General features: G+C 50.3%; 1 protein-coding gene across 4 annotated transcripts in view; it reads right to left on the bottom strand.

Moving 5' to 3' along the window:
• Positions 1-16,154, bottom strand: part of TNK2 (tyrosine kinase non receptor 2) — a 119,881-nt gene that overhangs the window by 54,895 nt on the left and 48,832 nt on the right. The gene's annotated exons all lie outside the window — the stretch shown is intronic.

The raw sequence follows: 16,154 nt of genomic DNA on the forward strand, positions 1-16,154 counted from the left end.
TCCAACTCTCTCCAGTGGGCTGGGCTACCAGGTTCCCTCTTGGATTGCTGTGCAGGCACAAACTTTTTTTTTTTTTTTTACATACCATGTGATTCCCCCCTTTATTTTATTTTATTTGTTTATCTATTATATTTATAAACTGCCTAAATCTCAAGGCAGTGTACACAACTAAAAGAACAATTAAAGCAATTTCAAAATAATAAAAAAATTTAAAAACAGTTTTAGCAAAAACATTTTTAAAAATAGTTTTAGCAAAAGGCCCGAGAAAACAGGTGCGTCTTTCTGTCGCATCCATGCTTTGGGAAGAAGTTAGATCTTTATAAATAGCTATATTCCAATCCTGGGGGTCATCCTACCCCACCAAGAGTACCTCTCACATTATAGTTATGTTCTTGTACCGGGGTTCAGGCTCACCTGGATAGTTCCTCACACTCTGGGCATCCGTGTAAGGCTGTCACAAGCCAAGGATACGACGCTTCAAACATCTCTGAGTGCTGGAGGCACAGATTCCCAGCAACAGACTAAGAGGGGCAGAGGCCCAGGCCCAGGAATTATGATGGGGATCCCCAAAAGTGCCTCAGCCCTCTGCCTGGCCCTTCCTGCAGGACACAGTGGTGTGCTGACCCTGACTAGAAGAACCCCATTTTGCCTCCTTTAAGGGCAAGCTTGCGTTTTTCCTTTATCTTAAACAATAGAAGCAGCAGATAAAGCTGCTTTAATATAACTCATTGATTTAATTTGAACTCATGGATAAAACACATAATGCAACCAATAGCAGCATCAGATTATACATGAGCTCTGAGCCAAGACAAAGGCTTTGGCCTGACACCTAAACTCCTCAAGCCAAGGGCCAGGAGAGCCTTCCTGGGGAAAGTGACCTAGAACCGAGGAGCCACCACAGAAGGGGTCCTGGCCCCAGTCACCATCTGCTAGTCCTTCTCCAGAGACCCCTACCATAAGGAATGAGATGGTGGTGGTGGTCCCCAGAGAAGCACCTCCAATGACAAGCTTAGCCAATGGGCAGATTTATGAGCAGAGAGTTCTTTAGACTCCAGGGCCCCCATCCACTTAGTGCTACAAAACAACATGAGGAGGCTGTTCTCAAACGCAGCCTAAACCAGGCGAGGGATGCTCAGCCCAGGTTAGGCTGTGCGGGAGAACTGTGGGGATTGGGCCCAATCCCAGTAGGCCAGCGCCACCAAACCCCATTGTGAAACAAGGTTAAGGGAGCTCGTTAGCCCTGTTTTTTTAAACTGTTTTTTTAAACGGCTGTAGAAGTGACAGGTGGCTGCCCGTCACTGTGGGGATCTCCACAATTCGATTTCCAGGTGCCGGGACAATGCGTCCTGACCCTTCACGCTGCCTGGGGCAACGGAGGACCGTCTGGGTGAGCGCGCCCAGCATCAGAGAAGCGTTCGTCTGCGGGGAAGGTAAGCTAAAGCAGCCTTCCCTGCCAACCGCCCAGTAGACCTCTCCCTCCGTCGTGAGCCGGGGCTCTAGGTTTCAGTCACCGGCAGGTGTAGGGAAGATTCCGAGTCAGGACTAGCAAGAGTATTAGTTACCTGCCTATAATGCAATTCCACTCCATGGGGACTTTATGAGTGGGTTGGTTTTTAAATGTTCCCTGTAGGTAATTATCTCTGAATGTTATTTTTATTTTATATAACTTAACTTTTTTAAGTTTGAAAAAGTGTGTGTGTGTGTGTGTGTGTGTGTGTGTGTGTGTGTGTGTGTGTGTGTACACATGTCCCTTTATGGCAGGGGTTCCATTTGAGAACCCTCGCTTTATGGGGTAATGTAAATAAAGCAAAACAGACCAAGGGAAGTTACAGTCTACCTAGAAGCACCAGCAGTTATAGATTTGGACTGTCTTGATATATACCAAAATGCGATTAACCAGATCAGACCATAACCCCAAAGGAGGTATTGTTCACAGAGCTAGTGTGGGCTGGAAAACATCTAAACTGAACTTCTACCAAGTTAGCCCACGACTACATCTGGTCCAGTATTTTCGACTCTGACAAGCAGCTGTTCTCTAAAGCAAAGCTCTTGCCTCAGTCTCTGAGACGGTGCCAGAGAATGAAGCCCGGGAGCTTCTTCATGCAAAGCATCTGCAGGACTACGGAGCTACGGTCCCTCCCTTACCACTGAGCATTTGCACTGCGGTTTTAGAGGGTTCAAAGCACTTTGCACACATTATCATGTTACACCAGCCTTGCAAGGTAGGTCCCTATTTGCGCCCTATTGCACAGAAGGAAGGGGGTGAGAGTGGCTTGCCCAAGGCCACCTACTTCCCAGTCCACAACGCCTCAGCCGAACCATTACACCCAGCTCTCTGAACTGGCGGGCTGTATGTTCTACTGGTTCATAATACGCCAAAGGAGTTGTGAGGATATTAGATGCAGCCACTGCTGGTACCTGGAGGCAACCTGGAAATTTAACCTGGGGTTCCCAACCTTTGGCCACTGCAGCTGGGGATGATGGGAATTGTAGTCCAGCAACATCTGGGGACCCACGGTTGGGAACCCCTCGTTCAAACACCTTTGTGGTGGTAAATCAGCCAAGCGGGAGTGCACTTTTGCCGGGCTGGGCCTTGGCAGAAAGGCTTGCAACAGCTGTCTCTGGCAAAGGGCCCCGAGACAAGCTGAAAGGAACGACCTGGTTGCTGGCTCTGGGGGGAGGTCGGGAAGGAGGCCTCCGCTCTGCATCCGGGCATCCCCTCTCCCCGCTGCCCGGGGCTTGCGTGTCGCAGGCGCTGGGGCGGAATGGCTTGAATAGAGCGGAGGCAGCTGGCCCTCGCCTTCCCCAGGAGGCAGCTGAACCCTCACTAGCCCCCGGCTCCACCTAATTGACAATAATGGGTCTCCTGGCCCGGTTCCCAGCGTCCCAGAGGCACGTGTGGGTGACAGAGGCGCTTCTGTTCTCTCTCTGAGCGATTCCACACTCGCATCCTGGTCACTCACAAGCTGCCAGCAAGGTCGGAGCTGCAAATGCCCGAGCCAAAGGGAGTCTGGCTCCTGCATCGAGAAGATCCGCAGACGACGAGAGAGCCACGAGAAGCACACTGGCTAGAGGACACAGCTCTGGTTGGGTTGCAGTACTGTGTTGGGGTGGCTGCTCACCATCTGGCCAAAGAGGCAAGGGTGACAGTGAGCAGCAGACAATGCAGACAGGGACCAGAGGCAATCGTGGGGGTGGGGAGAAGTGGAGGAAGGGGTGGGGAGGCTGCAGCGGGAGCACAACTGCCAAATCGGCCTGGGAACCCAGCATGAGTCTCAACACCCCGGCCTTTCAAATCTAACAGTCCTTGGATTCGTACCTTTTGCTGAAACTACGGTCAAGTCGTTCCATTCAGTCATAATTTTATTTAAGGGCTCCACGTCAATTAGTGTTCAGGGTACTTTATGCAAAGAACTGCATCACAATTAAGGGAGAGGATTAAGAGTAATGAACTGCCTTCAAAAGAAGACTGGCTGATAAAAATCTTGGAATATGCGGAGATGGCAAAACTTACAGCACTAATAAGAGACCAAAACTTGGAATGTTTTAAAGAAGATTGAAAACCATTCTTGTTGTATCTAAAGAGTTATTTTCCTACTATGGACTTTACAGCAGGGTTTGAAACTTAGTAAAAAAAAACCTGCAGGTTGGGTAGATTAGCTATGTTTGTAAGGGTTTGAATTAAATTATTATTATAGCAAGGGTAAATTTTATAGCTGATGATTCACGAAGAGATGTGTGTGGGAAGTCCACCTTTTTGTGTGTATTTGCAATGAATGATAATATTACTACTGTTAAAATTAATAAAAATTGAATTTGGCAAAAAAAAAGACAATTAAGGGAGAGGATTAAGAAGTTACACAGTGCTTTCAAGTGCTCAAGGAGCTTCACAGGCATGATCTTGTCTGCCTGCATCACTAGGTGCCCCCGAGGTCCGAGGTGAGGCAGATGCAAAACCGGAGAGAACAGGGCCTTTTTGGTGAGGGATCCCCAACTCTGGAATTCTCTCCCCAGGGAACGCTGACTAGTGCCTACAACAGGACTTGACAAGTTTTCTTTGCCCAAAATTTGTAGGAGCCAGACAAATAGACACTTGACAAGATTACCAGACAAGATCACCAGGCTTGGTGGAGGAGGTGGGTTAATGAGCTTCTTTTTATCCCCTTTACAAATAACATACTTACGAAAGAAACAGTAGACCCATTCATACGTTATGTTGAACACTTGTATGAGGAGTGTATAGTGACCACAGGTACAGATCTGTACACAGGCACAATCATTCACAAGTGATGCTGAACACAGGTACAGAAGTACATTTCCTATCTGTACCATGCATCTGAATGGCCTGTTCCAGGCTCACTTTTGAAATGAACAGAGGTACAGTCATTCACACAAACACATGTATGAGCAGACAGACATCTGTGCACTCGTACAGCACAACGTCTGAATTGAGCTAGTGCTGTCTGGCACAAGAAAAGATTTTATTAAATCACTCTACACCTCTGAATATCCTAGTCTAGGCACCACAGTTAAATCTTTGGGTATCATGGCTCCCTGGCGCCTGGGATGTGTCAAGTCCTGGCTTATACCGTTGCCTTTTTCTTGCCCAAGACCTTCCTATTTTCCTAGACCTTTACACATCCTATCAGTTCTGAACACGTGGGTTGGATTTTCACACTGTGAATTTGGATCCGGTGTTTTATTGAACATAGGGAGCTGCCATATACTGAGTCAGACCATTGGTCCATCTAGCTCAGTATTGTCTACACAGACTGGCAGCGGCTTCTCCACGGTTGCAGGCAGGAATCTCTCTCAGCCCTACCTTGGAGATGCTGCCAGCAGGGGAACATGGAACCTTCTGCTCGTCCCAGAGCAGCTCCATCCACTCAGGGGAATATCTTACAGTGCTCACACTTCTGGTCTCCCATTCATATGCAACCAGGTAGACCATGCTTAGCAAAGGGGACAAGTCATACTTGCTACCACCAGACCAGCTCTCCTCTCCAATAATTGATTTTATTCCTTTTTGCAAACTGCCCTGGGATCAATTGCTTGATTCGTCAAGTGGAACAGCCAGTCTGCAGGCAGCATGGCTCTCAGGCTGGAGAGAGGAGCAACCAGTGCCCCCCGGCTTGTTAGAACCAGCTGCTATTGGTCCCCAGTTGCTGTTGGACTACAACTTCTATCACCCCCAGCCAAGATAATGGGAGTTGTAGTCCAACAACATTTGTTGACCCAAGCTTGAGAACCCCTTGATTGGGGAAAGGCAATTCCATGCAGACCTGAGGTAAAGGTAAGAACATAGGAAGCTGCCATATACGGAGTCAGACCATTGGTCTTTCTAGCTCAGGACTGTCTTCACAGACTGGCAGTGGCTTCTCCAAGGTTGCAGGCGGTAATTTCTCTCAGCCTTATCTTGGAGATGTTGCCAGGGAGGGAGCTTGGAACCTTCTGCTCTTCCCAGAGTGGCTCCAAATGTCTTACAGTGCTCACACTTCTAGTCTCCCATTCAGATGCAACCAGGGCAGGCCCTGCTTAGCTAAGGGGACAAGTCATGCTTGCTACCACAAGACCAGCTCTCCTCTCCATAGGTAAAGTGTGCCGTCGAGTCAGTGTCGACTCCTGGTGCCCACAGAGCCCTGCAGTTGTCTTTGGTAGAATCCAGGAGGGGTTGACCATTGCCCCCTCCCACACAGTCTGAGATGATGCCTTTCAGCATCTTCCTATATCGCTGCTGCCCGATAGAGGTACCAGCAGGGATTCAAACCGGCAACCTCTGGCTTGCTAATCAAGTCATTTCGCTGCCGCACCATTAGGTGGCTCACAGACCTGAGACTTGCCCTTTAAAAAGACCAAAGTGTGCGTCTCAGGTTTTTGGGTTTTTTAGGCTGGATCTCTCCAAAGATGAATGATGCCTTAGTTATGTACATATTGTTTTTTTAAAAAATGTATGTTTTGCCTTTCTTACAAAGATTATGTGCTAGATTTATGTCCAAGGTAAAAACAAGAATAATGAGAACAAGAAGCCCATTACAATATAATAGCAAAACACAGTAAAATACTTCTGACGGAAAAGAGGAAAGGGGCGGGGACAAAAGCAGACAAACTCAGGGGAAATCTTTGCCAGCCACCAAAACACCCCCCAAAAGGGTCTAGTCAGACCTCTTGGGTAGGGAGTTCCACAGGCCAGGGTCAGCCACAAAGAAGGCCCTGTGATGGCCAGAGATGGCCACCCAATGTATCTCCAACAGAGAGGCAAACACATTAAGGGCTGCAGATGCATAAATGTCACATGGACACTGGCATCTCTTTCTTCACCCCAGAGAGGAAAAGAGAGATGTTCTTGGGGACTTGGAGTTCCATGTGAGGGGTCGTTAGGAAAGGCACTGGAACGAAAACTGCAATATAGTAATGCCCTTATACAAATCTAGGGTGCGGCTGTACTTGAATACTGTGTGCCGTTCTAGTCACTGCACCCTAAGAAAGATACCGTCGAGCTAGAAAAGGTGGGGGAAAGGGCAGCCAAAATGGGCAGTGACTCTCCGATGAGGAAAGACGAAGACGTTGGAAGCTCTTTAGCAGAGAAAGGAGTCCTAGAGGGGGACATGAGGGAGGTGTATAAAATTATGCACGGTGTGGATCAAGTGAACAGAGAGAATCTTTTGTCTCTCTCTCAAAATATTAGAACGCGGGGTCATCCACTGAAGCGAAATGCTGGGAGATTCAGGACAGACAAAAGGAAGCACTTCTTTGCACAACGCACAGTTAATTGGAATTCGCTGGAATAATATGGCATTTGCGCGGGATGTGGTGATAGCCACCAGTCTAAACAGTTGTAGGAGGGGATTAGACAAATCCATGGCGCATGGGGCTATCATTGGATCCGTAGTGGGGACAAATGCCCGTGAACAGCAGTAGCAAGGGAACAGCAATAGGACCGGAAGGCTGTGCTTTTCTCCCTGCTTGCAGGTTTCCGAGACGCAGCTGGCTGCCCACTGCATGAAGCAGGATGCTGGACAGGATGGGCCTTTGGCCTGATCCAGCAGGGCTGTTCTTATGTTCTTACCTACACAGCCCGACACCAAAGATGAGAGCCCAAGTACCAACCCACGATTCCAAATCGCTGGAGGTTGCCCTTCCCCAAACTCCAGGCCGCTTTCCAGACTGCACGCGATCACAGTGTCGCAACGGGTCCCTTAAGCGTGCGTCCGTATTGCCTGTGTTTTGTCATCACAGCCCCTGCGTTGTAAGGAAGGTGCCGTTCATAATTCCGACGCCTTCTTTCGGATTTTATTGCTGCGTCACAGCCCTATAACGTTGCATCTGCGTTGCAAAAAAAGAAGCAGCTCTATTTGCCCGTTGTAGGAGGCTTGCCCCCTTACAGCAGATCTCTAATGCGGTTTGAATTCGGCGCCACAAAACACTGAAGTTTACACAGGTTTTTTGAGGTGTAAGGCTCGCGATCTGGAAAGCGCCCAGGAGCTCCAAAAAATCAACGCAAAAAGTGGATTCTTTTGCTGGCTACACTGTAATGCAGGATGAAAAACCTGAATTGTGTGTGAAGTGCTCCCCGATCGCTCGCAGGGACTTTGGGGGAAATTTGGCTGATATGTGAACACACACCCTCCATTCCAGAGGAGATGCAAACTAAAAGCCAGGTGTGAAAAACGTCCTGGTCCTCATATACTCTGCAACACCCTGTCCTATAACGCACAGGTTCTGAAACTTGGGTCCCCAGATGCTGTTGGACTACAACTCCCATCATCCCTAGCCCTTGTCGCTGGGGATGATGGGAGTTGTAGTCCAACAACATGTTTGACCACCTGTGCTGTAATGGCTTCTGAAGCCAGTGTATTTTAACAGACCAGCCAAAAGCTTCTCCTTCCCATGCCTGAATAGAGGGTTCAACTTTCAACTGATCTAGTGGTAGCATTCCATTCAATAGCTGTTGCAACTCTGAGACATTCAGCAATGTTGTTTACTACCTGGAGAAGCAGTTAAGAGGGTGGGGAGGTAGAAGGGAAGCTTGTGCCATTCTGTGCACACCAGCAGCATTTTCTTTAAAAAGCATCCTCAAAATCTCCTTAAAAGGGGTAGAGATGATAACCTTTTTCTTCCTTAGATTGTGAGCTCTTTGGGGACAAGGAACCATCTGTGTGACCCATGTGAACTTTGGTTGAAAAGCAGTATATAGACATTTGTTGTAGTTTGGGATATGCATGTTTGGATGATCCCCCTTCAGAGAGAAAGCTAGCCATTCAAGGAGAAGAACAGACAATAACCTTCTCCCTGACATCCTAGGTTTCTACGAGCAAGGAATGCATGAAGCAAACTTTCTTGCATGCTTTCTCAGCAAGAGGCCTACAAATGCTCACAGCTCATCAAAACATGCATTGCTGCTTCCTTGGAATTACTGGAGGGGCAAAGTGGAGATAAAAACACTACACTGGAGATAAAACACTGCAGGGCAGGTAGAAGGTGTGTGTAGAAACTTGGGGCAGAGGGCTAAGGAAGCAGTGGGGCTTATCAAAGAGGTGGGCAGGGAGGAGAGTTGATCTTCTGGTAGCAAGCATGACTTGTCCTCTTTGCTAAGCAATGTCTGCCCTGGTTTGCATTTGAATGGGAGACCACATGTGAGCAATGCAAGGTATTCCTCTTAGGGAATGGGACCTCTCTGGGAAGAGCATCCCATGTAGAAGGTTCCAAGTTCCCTCCCTGGCAGCATCTCCAAGACATGGCTGGGAGAGGCTCCTGCCTGCAACCTCGGAGAAGCCACTGCCAGTCTGTGTAGACAATCCTGAGCGAGATGGACCAGTGGTATAAGGCAGCTTCTTATGTTAAAGAGGTTCAGAGATGGGCTGGTTTTCTGAACGAGACTTCTGCAGTGAAAATGGCTCTGAGTAGGATCTGAGTTTATAAGGAGGCCACAATTCTGCAACATCTGAGAAACACCACTAAGCACCATAGGGAAGAATTTTGACTGTCCCGGTTCAGAAATCTCCTGTATATTTACAGTACAGTAATGCACGTTTGCTGAGAGATAATATTTCCTTTTTATAAAACTCTCCTCCTTCTCCTTTAAAAAAAAGGCGGGGGCATCTGGTCTTGATCTGTAAGCTGAGCAAGGAAGCATCTCCCTTCTTTCTTGGCTCATGGCCCTCCCAGTTCAACATCTGGGCCTAATTTCAAAACATCATTTGGTTGACTTTAAAATTCCAGCTGTTCCAACTTGGCCTCCTGGGCTGAATAGCCCTTCCGACGCAGCACTTGTTCCTAGGGAAAGCTCTTGTTTCCCGGGATCAAGGGCTTCTTGGTGCAGCGAGGATGCAAAGGCTTTTCTCTCAGGCATCGTTACGCAGAGGCGCAGCTTATGCTAAGGAGCAAACTTATGCTAGCTCACCCAGAAGTGAGACCCACCGTGTTCAATGATAATTTTTCCCTAGAAAGAAAAGACACCAGGGCGTTTTTCACACAGCTGGCTTTACCGCGGGTTTACTGCGAGCCTTGGCTGCGAGTTCAAAGTTGTCCAAAAAGCCCAACGCAAAATGTGGATTTTTTTCACCCTGGATAGAAATTGGGTTACATTCTAACACGCAATGAAAAACTCAAATCATATGTGAAGTGTTCCCGATAGCTCGCAGTGATCTGGGGGTAAATTTGGCCGATATGTGAACATGCACTCTCCATTCCGGAAGAGATGCAAACTAAAAGCCCTGTGTGAAAAAAACCCAGGAGAGCCGGTCACAGAGTTCCTATGTTTTTACCGTAAGCAGAGTCACTTCTTTTGAGCTTTTGAGATGAGTGAGATAAAAAGCCAAGTTTCTGCCGGCAGATTTTCCAAGTGGAAGGAAAGTTTGTTTAGCAGATCTTGTTCCTGAGGCTAGATGCAATTCAAATATGGACATTCAGCATCAGTTGCAGCATCAGGAGTGTCACACAAGGCTCGAATGTGTGAACAAGTCACAGACACTGAGGTTCCAAACTGCCTCGCAACCCTCCAAGCCCACCCCTCTTCTGTGGGGGCCATTCACACATTCTGCTGTGGGAGATCTAACAGTCAAATGAGGTGTGTGGCAGATAGAGAACATCTTTTAATTCAGGGCGCTTTCCAGATTACCCACTACAACCATGGTAAAATGCTTTGGCTTGGCAGGATCGAATGGAAAACAATCCCCAGAATCTACAATGGAATCCCCGGAATCTACAACAGCTACTTTTTTGCAACGGACATACAACATCATAGCACTAAACTGCGGCGATAAAATCCGAAACAAGGCATGTGAAATGTGAACGGCATCCTGAGGACAGCATAGGGACTGCGGTGTCACAACACAGGAAGTACGGAAGCACCCTTCACAGATACGCTGAGACACTGTTGTAGGGCTTAATGTGGAAAGCGCCCAGCCCACCCTTTTCCTTTTGGTAACCAGACTTCACACGGAATGGGCCAAATACTCTTAACACTCTTTAGAGTACATCCATTTAATTTTAGTGGGTTGGTTTTCACTATACTTTCTCAACATATGCCCACCCTGGGTTTGCACAGAACTGGAGACTCCTGAAGTATGCCCAAGTTGGGGTTTTTCTGGGGGGGGGGGAGGGTCTGCTCCAGTGACGCAGGGCAGAGTGGCAGGGGGCGGCTTGCTTCCGAAAGTGGAGAGCTCAGAAGTCCCGATGCAACCAACAGCATACTCCACAACTCTGTAGCTCATACACCAACCCCAAATAAACATTTCAGACTGCGTGGTCTCCACGACTTTCTTCATCTCTGGCTTTGGCTAGAGACTGAATCCACCACAGGAATCAGCAGGAGGGGCAATAACAGGGGCTCTTAGCCAGTGGAAGATGCTTTGATTCGGGTTCCAGCTATCGCCAAGGCACCTTCGGAGAACCACCCTCACTTCTCTCTCTGCCACAGACCTCAGGCGGCAGCCTTGGGTGCATTCCTTAGGATGCAGCCTTCAGCATGCTTACTTGGGCGTAAGTTCCCTTGCGCTCAGGGTCAGGCTGCACATTTTACAAGTCCGACTACAGCAAGAAAAAAGATTCTGAACAGCCAGTCTGTGGAATGCAAAGGACAGACGGGGGAAGGGCACCCTTCCCAAGAAATACCTGGTGGGTTTGTAATCATTCATTCCACTATGCCAACCCGCCTCTGTCCCCGCCAGCCATGCAGTGCCACCTTTTCCTCTCCCCTCCTGCCTTCCCAGAGGAAGAATCCAGGCACTCTCTGTGTGGGGTCAGGGTGGGGAGAAGGGCTGCTTTGGCATTCTTGGGTTTCAGCCACTTTAAGCTGCAACACCACAATGCAGATTTTTCATGGCGGAGGAGCTGGAGCTAAAAATATAGCGCCTGCAACCAGTGGGCGAGAGTGGACGGCCCTTTGGCGGTGCCGGGTGGCAGGCCAGAGGAGTCCCAGCTCCCATCCCGAAGTCCCCCTCCTTAGGGAAAGACCACACACCGCCGGTGTTCACGGGAGGCAGCTGCCATTCTGGGAAGAAACCCCTCACTCTCCGACATGACAGAGGAAGCTGTGTGGTGGTAAAGAGGCCAAGCTACCCCGTCACGGAGGCTCCAAGTCAAATCTAGCCAAGCTACATTTCCTCAGCCTCTGTTCCCCCATCTGCAATATGGAGGCCGTAAAACAACCACCCTACAAGGTAGGCCAGTAATAAAATAATACCCAGAGTTCTATATAAATACTAATGCCTTCTATTTAGGCACAGAGGCACCTGTTCACGTGGGGGCTCTCTTACATTTAGCTGGGGGAGGACAACCCCAGGATCGTCCTTCCAGTGGCCCCTGCGGGTGTTTCCCTTTGTGTTTCTTTTTAGACTGTGAGCCCTTTGGGGACAGGGGACGGTTTCCTTATTCTCTCCCCACCCACCCCGCCCACTTTTGTTATGTAAAACCACCTTGAGAACTTTCATTTTGTTGGAAAGGAGTTAAGAAAGAGTAATCAACCATGATGCCCTTTTAATTTCCTTGTGCTTGGACCGACTATTATTTCGGAAGGTGTTTGTTTTCTTTTTAAAATCTCTCTTCTTTAAGGTCTGCTGTTTTATTATTATTGACTTCTCACTGTGCAAATAAAGGCACTGTTAAAGAGCATTCAGGATGCAAATAATATTCGGGACAGTGCAGGGCCGGAATTTGGAAAGGAAGCATGAACCATCACTTTGACGCTGCTTTTACAAAACTTTCTCCAGTGAATTAAGACCACTGCTGTCCCCTTTGCATAAACAGGAAACAGAGGCTGACAAAATGCGACTGACAGAAAGTGACTAACAAGGGGTCATCCAGAGAAATAATGCTCGAGAAGTAACTTGAACTCAACTCTCCCAGTTCAGTTTCTAGCACGCTACTGAACCATGCTGCCACAGCGTGTGTGTTAAGTGTGCAGAAGGGCATGGATGTGTCACCCCACGCGTGCACAAGGGGGATGCCTAACTTCTCCCCTGCCTTCAACCTTGCTTGCATCTCAAATGTACCCGCCTCCTCCAATCCAGCACCTCTGGCACCAACTCTACTGGGGGATGGTTTGACATGAAGCTCTTGTGACCAAGACCCTGCCCAAAGCATCCTCTTTGCATTAACTTCCGAGAAATGAACCTAGGTAAGCCAGACGACAAGAGGGTGCCCTCCGCTCAGAATAGGTGTGCCGCAGAGCAGCGCTTATGGCACCGCCAGAGAGGACTCTAGTCAGCCAGCCCAGCTGCATGCTCAAGAGGAAAGCAGACATGTCGTCAAGGGGAGGCAACCCAGAGAGAACCACACTGGAAGGAGAGGAGGAAGGCTCTGGGATGCAAATGGGCCCACCAGTGGTGCTCTCTTACCGTGTACACGCGGAAGCGGGCCAGGAAAGGGAAGGTGCGCCGCAAAGCCTCAAAACGCGGCATCGCTGCTGCCAGCACTGCTCCTGCCTTGGTCAGACCGATGCCCCTTTTGGAAGCGGGACCCACAACATAGATGGTGGGGGGAGGCTTCACAGAAACTGAGCAGGACCCCTGGATTCTCACAAGCTACCAAAGGTTCCACAAACCACCAGAGTTTTGGAGTCAGGCACCTGGACCAGCGTCGATTCCTTCCAAGGACATCGGAGGGGAAAGAGGGGAGCCATCCAGAAGACAGAAAAGCCTCGAAAAAGCCAGGCTCCAAAGGGCCTCCGGGAGACACCGCGCAGCCCCAGAGAGGGGGATCTCGGAGGGACCCACACAGACGCCATCCTAGTTGGCAGAAGTGGCCGAGATCCCAGACAGCTGGCCGCTGACCCACCCGGCAGCTTGACGGCCGACACGCTCCATGAAGCCCCGGGCTCCACGAGGGGAGCTGAGCGCCGCAGCCTCCGTGGGGGCTTGGCGACAGGAAAGGCGAAGCTCCCCTTGCCCCGGCCTGTCTGGAATCCCAACCTGCTGCCTGCCACAGCCGAGAGCCGGGTCTGCACTCAGAAGCCTCCTGGTGTCCGAGGAGTCTAGCCGGCACCCCCCCCCCGCCCCGGGCTGGGGATCGGGACTCTCTGTGCGGCTGGAGAGGTTCTGTGCCACCTTCCACGACGGGACACTGCGAGGGGGGGGTGAGTGTGCGGGGCTGGTTTTCTTTCTGCACTCCTCCCCTTTCCTCTCCTCCTCCAGTCGGTCCCCAGGGAATTACTCCCTCGCTTGCCTGCTAGCCTGGAACAGAGACTCTATGGTATTCGCAGGGAAGGCTTTTCTGACCGGCTGCCAAGAGGTCAGATTTAACTGCGGGCTGGAGAGGCAATTTCCTGTGGGCCTCTGACTGGGATTTCAAGTCACTTCTCCGGCTCCTCCACCCTTTGCTCAGACCCTGCTGGCCAGAGAGCTTCCTCAGATATCCGGGTTTCGGTCATCACAGCCCTCACCTCAGCTGCTGGCACATCCAGTGTGCACCAGAAGAGAGTCCTTGACGCGATCTCTGCACGGAGCCATCCAGAGGAGCCCCAGCAGAGCTCATCTGGGCTCACAGGATGCAAGCCGGACAGTCCAGGTCTCCTCCTTGCACGGGGGAGTCGGGGCTCCCAGGTTTTGCTGGGGGCCTCTGTGGCCGACATTCACAGGGACAAGCAATTCAGATGTGTCAGCAGCAAGGATGCTGAAGCTACCTCCAATTCCTCGGAAGCTGGTTGTCCTGTCAGCAAGATCCCTTCTTGGTACCCAGAGGAGAATTACCCTTGTGGCAGCAGGAATTGTCCCACTTGCTAAGCAGGGTCCACCTTGGTTTGCATTTGAATGGGAGACTACGTGAGCCACTACGTGGTGTAGTGGTTAGAGTGCTGGACTAGGACCGGGGAGACCCGAGTTCAAATCCCCATTCAGCCATGATACTTGCTGGGTGACTCTGGGCCAGTCACTTCTCTCTCAGCCTAACCTACTTCACAGGGTTGTTGTGAGGAGAAACTTAAGTCTGTACTACACCACTCTTTCTGGGCTCCTTGGAGGAAGAGCAGGATATAAATGTAAAATAATAATACATGTCTGAGTATTGTAAGATAATCCCCCCAGGGGATGGGGCTGCTCTGGGAAGAGCATCGGCATGCAGAAAGTTCCAAGTTCCCTCCCTGGCAGCATCTCCAAGAGAGGGCTGAGAGAGACTCCTGCTGCCTGCAACCCTGGAGAAGCTGCTGCCAGTCTGGGTAGACAGTACTGAGCTAGATGGGCCAATGGTCTGACTCGGTATAAAACAGCTTCTTATGTTCCAGATAAGCATAAGCTGTACTATTAAAAGGTTGAGAAACAGCAAGTCTTTTGTTGAAGGTGAAATTGATATAAACCTCCACTTTCCAGAGTAGTCTGTGCCAGGGGTCCCTAACCTTGGGTCACAGATAAGTGTTGGACTATAATTCCCATCATCCCCAGCCTTTGTGGCTGAGGATGATGGGAGTTGTAGTCCAACACCGGCTGGGAACCCCCAATCCACACAAAAGCTTTTTATTCCTGTTTCCTTCTGTTCTGGTTTATCCTCTTGCCGACATCTACCTTCTCAGGCCATGCCTTCCTTGGTAGGAAACAGACTCTACTGTTGTGTCCAATGCAGAGTTTGGTCCTGGGCACAAGTCTAAACCTTTAGACTTGAGGGCATGGGGAGCAAGGGGTGAGGGCCAAGGCTTCGTGGAGAACACGGAGAAGAAGAGGGACATAAGAAGCTGCCATATACGGAGTCAGACCATTGGTCTCGCGAGCTCAGTATTGTCTGCCCAGACTGGCAGCGGCTTCTCCAAGGTTGCAGGCAGGAATCTCTCTCTCTCAGCCTTATCTTGGAGATGCTGCCAGGGAACCTTCTGCTCTTCCCAGAGCGGCTCCATCCCCTGCTGAGGGGAATATCTTCCAGTGCTCACACTTCCAGTCTCCCATTCAGATGCAACCAGGGCAGACCCTGCTTAGCTAAGGGGACAAGTCATGCTTGCGACCACTAGAGCAGCTCTCCTCTCCCACCGAATGTTCAGGGATGAGAGCTAAAGCACCATGCATCATTATTAGCAAATGCAGGATGATGTAGGTGAAGCAAACAAAAATAGGAAAACGCGCTCAATTTCCACCATGTGCACAGCTAACTGCATTCAGATGTTGGGGTCACCTTGGGGCACCATTGCGTTCCCTCTTCCTTTCAGCACGGCCTAGGCATGTGCCTCACTTTCGCCTAGAGCACAAGAACACAGCCATTTCCCCCCTCTTGCGCTGCCACAAAGATACACCCTCGAGAGGAGGAAGGCGCAGGGAAGGCCACTATTCACTGAGAATGCGCTGCTGCGGCTAGCCCTGATCCCGCACCCCACCTCCCACCCCTCCTGGCTGCCTGGGATCTAAGGCCACAGAAGGAACAGCCACTAGGACTAAAGGGAAGGGCGAATCCCCCTCCTTGGGGGATCCATGGGGGCCGCCCGGAGCAGAGCTGCTCTCCCTTGCTCGTAAGGAAGCCCAGGCCCCCTTGCCAGCCCTGCCACTGGGGCCTGTGCAGGGAGGGTCTCATCCTGCTTCCTAGCCCGCTGGGAACGAGGCAGAGTGCTTGCGAGGAGAACCCTCCCCAGTCTGTGCACCTGACAGATGGCTGGCGGGGGGAGGAAGCTCCCGTCTGCGCTCGGGGCTTGTCTCCCTTCCAAGCGGGGAGAAAACAGTGCGACCCCAGCGGTGCCCTGGCTG

The sequence above is a fragment of the Hemicordylus capensis genome, chromosome 3 (genome assembly GCF_027244095.1).
Source record: "Hemicordylus capensis ecotype Gifberg chromosome 3, rHemCap1.1.pri, whole genome shotgun sequence".
In the NCBI taxonomy this organism is placed as follows: Eukaryota; Metazoa; Chordata; class Lepidosauria; order Squamata; family Cordylidae; genus Hemicordylus; species Hemicordylus capensis.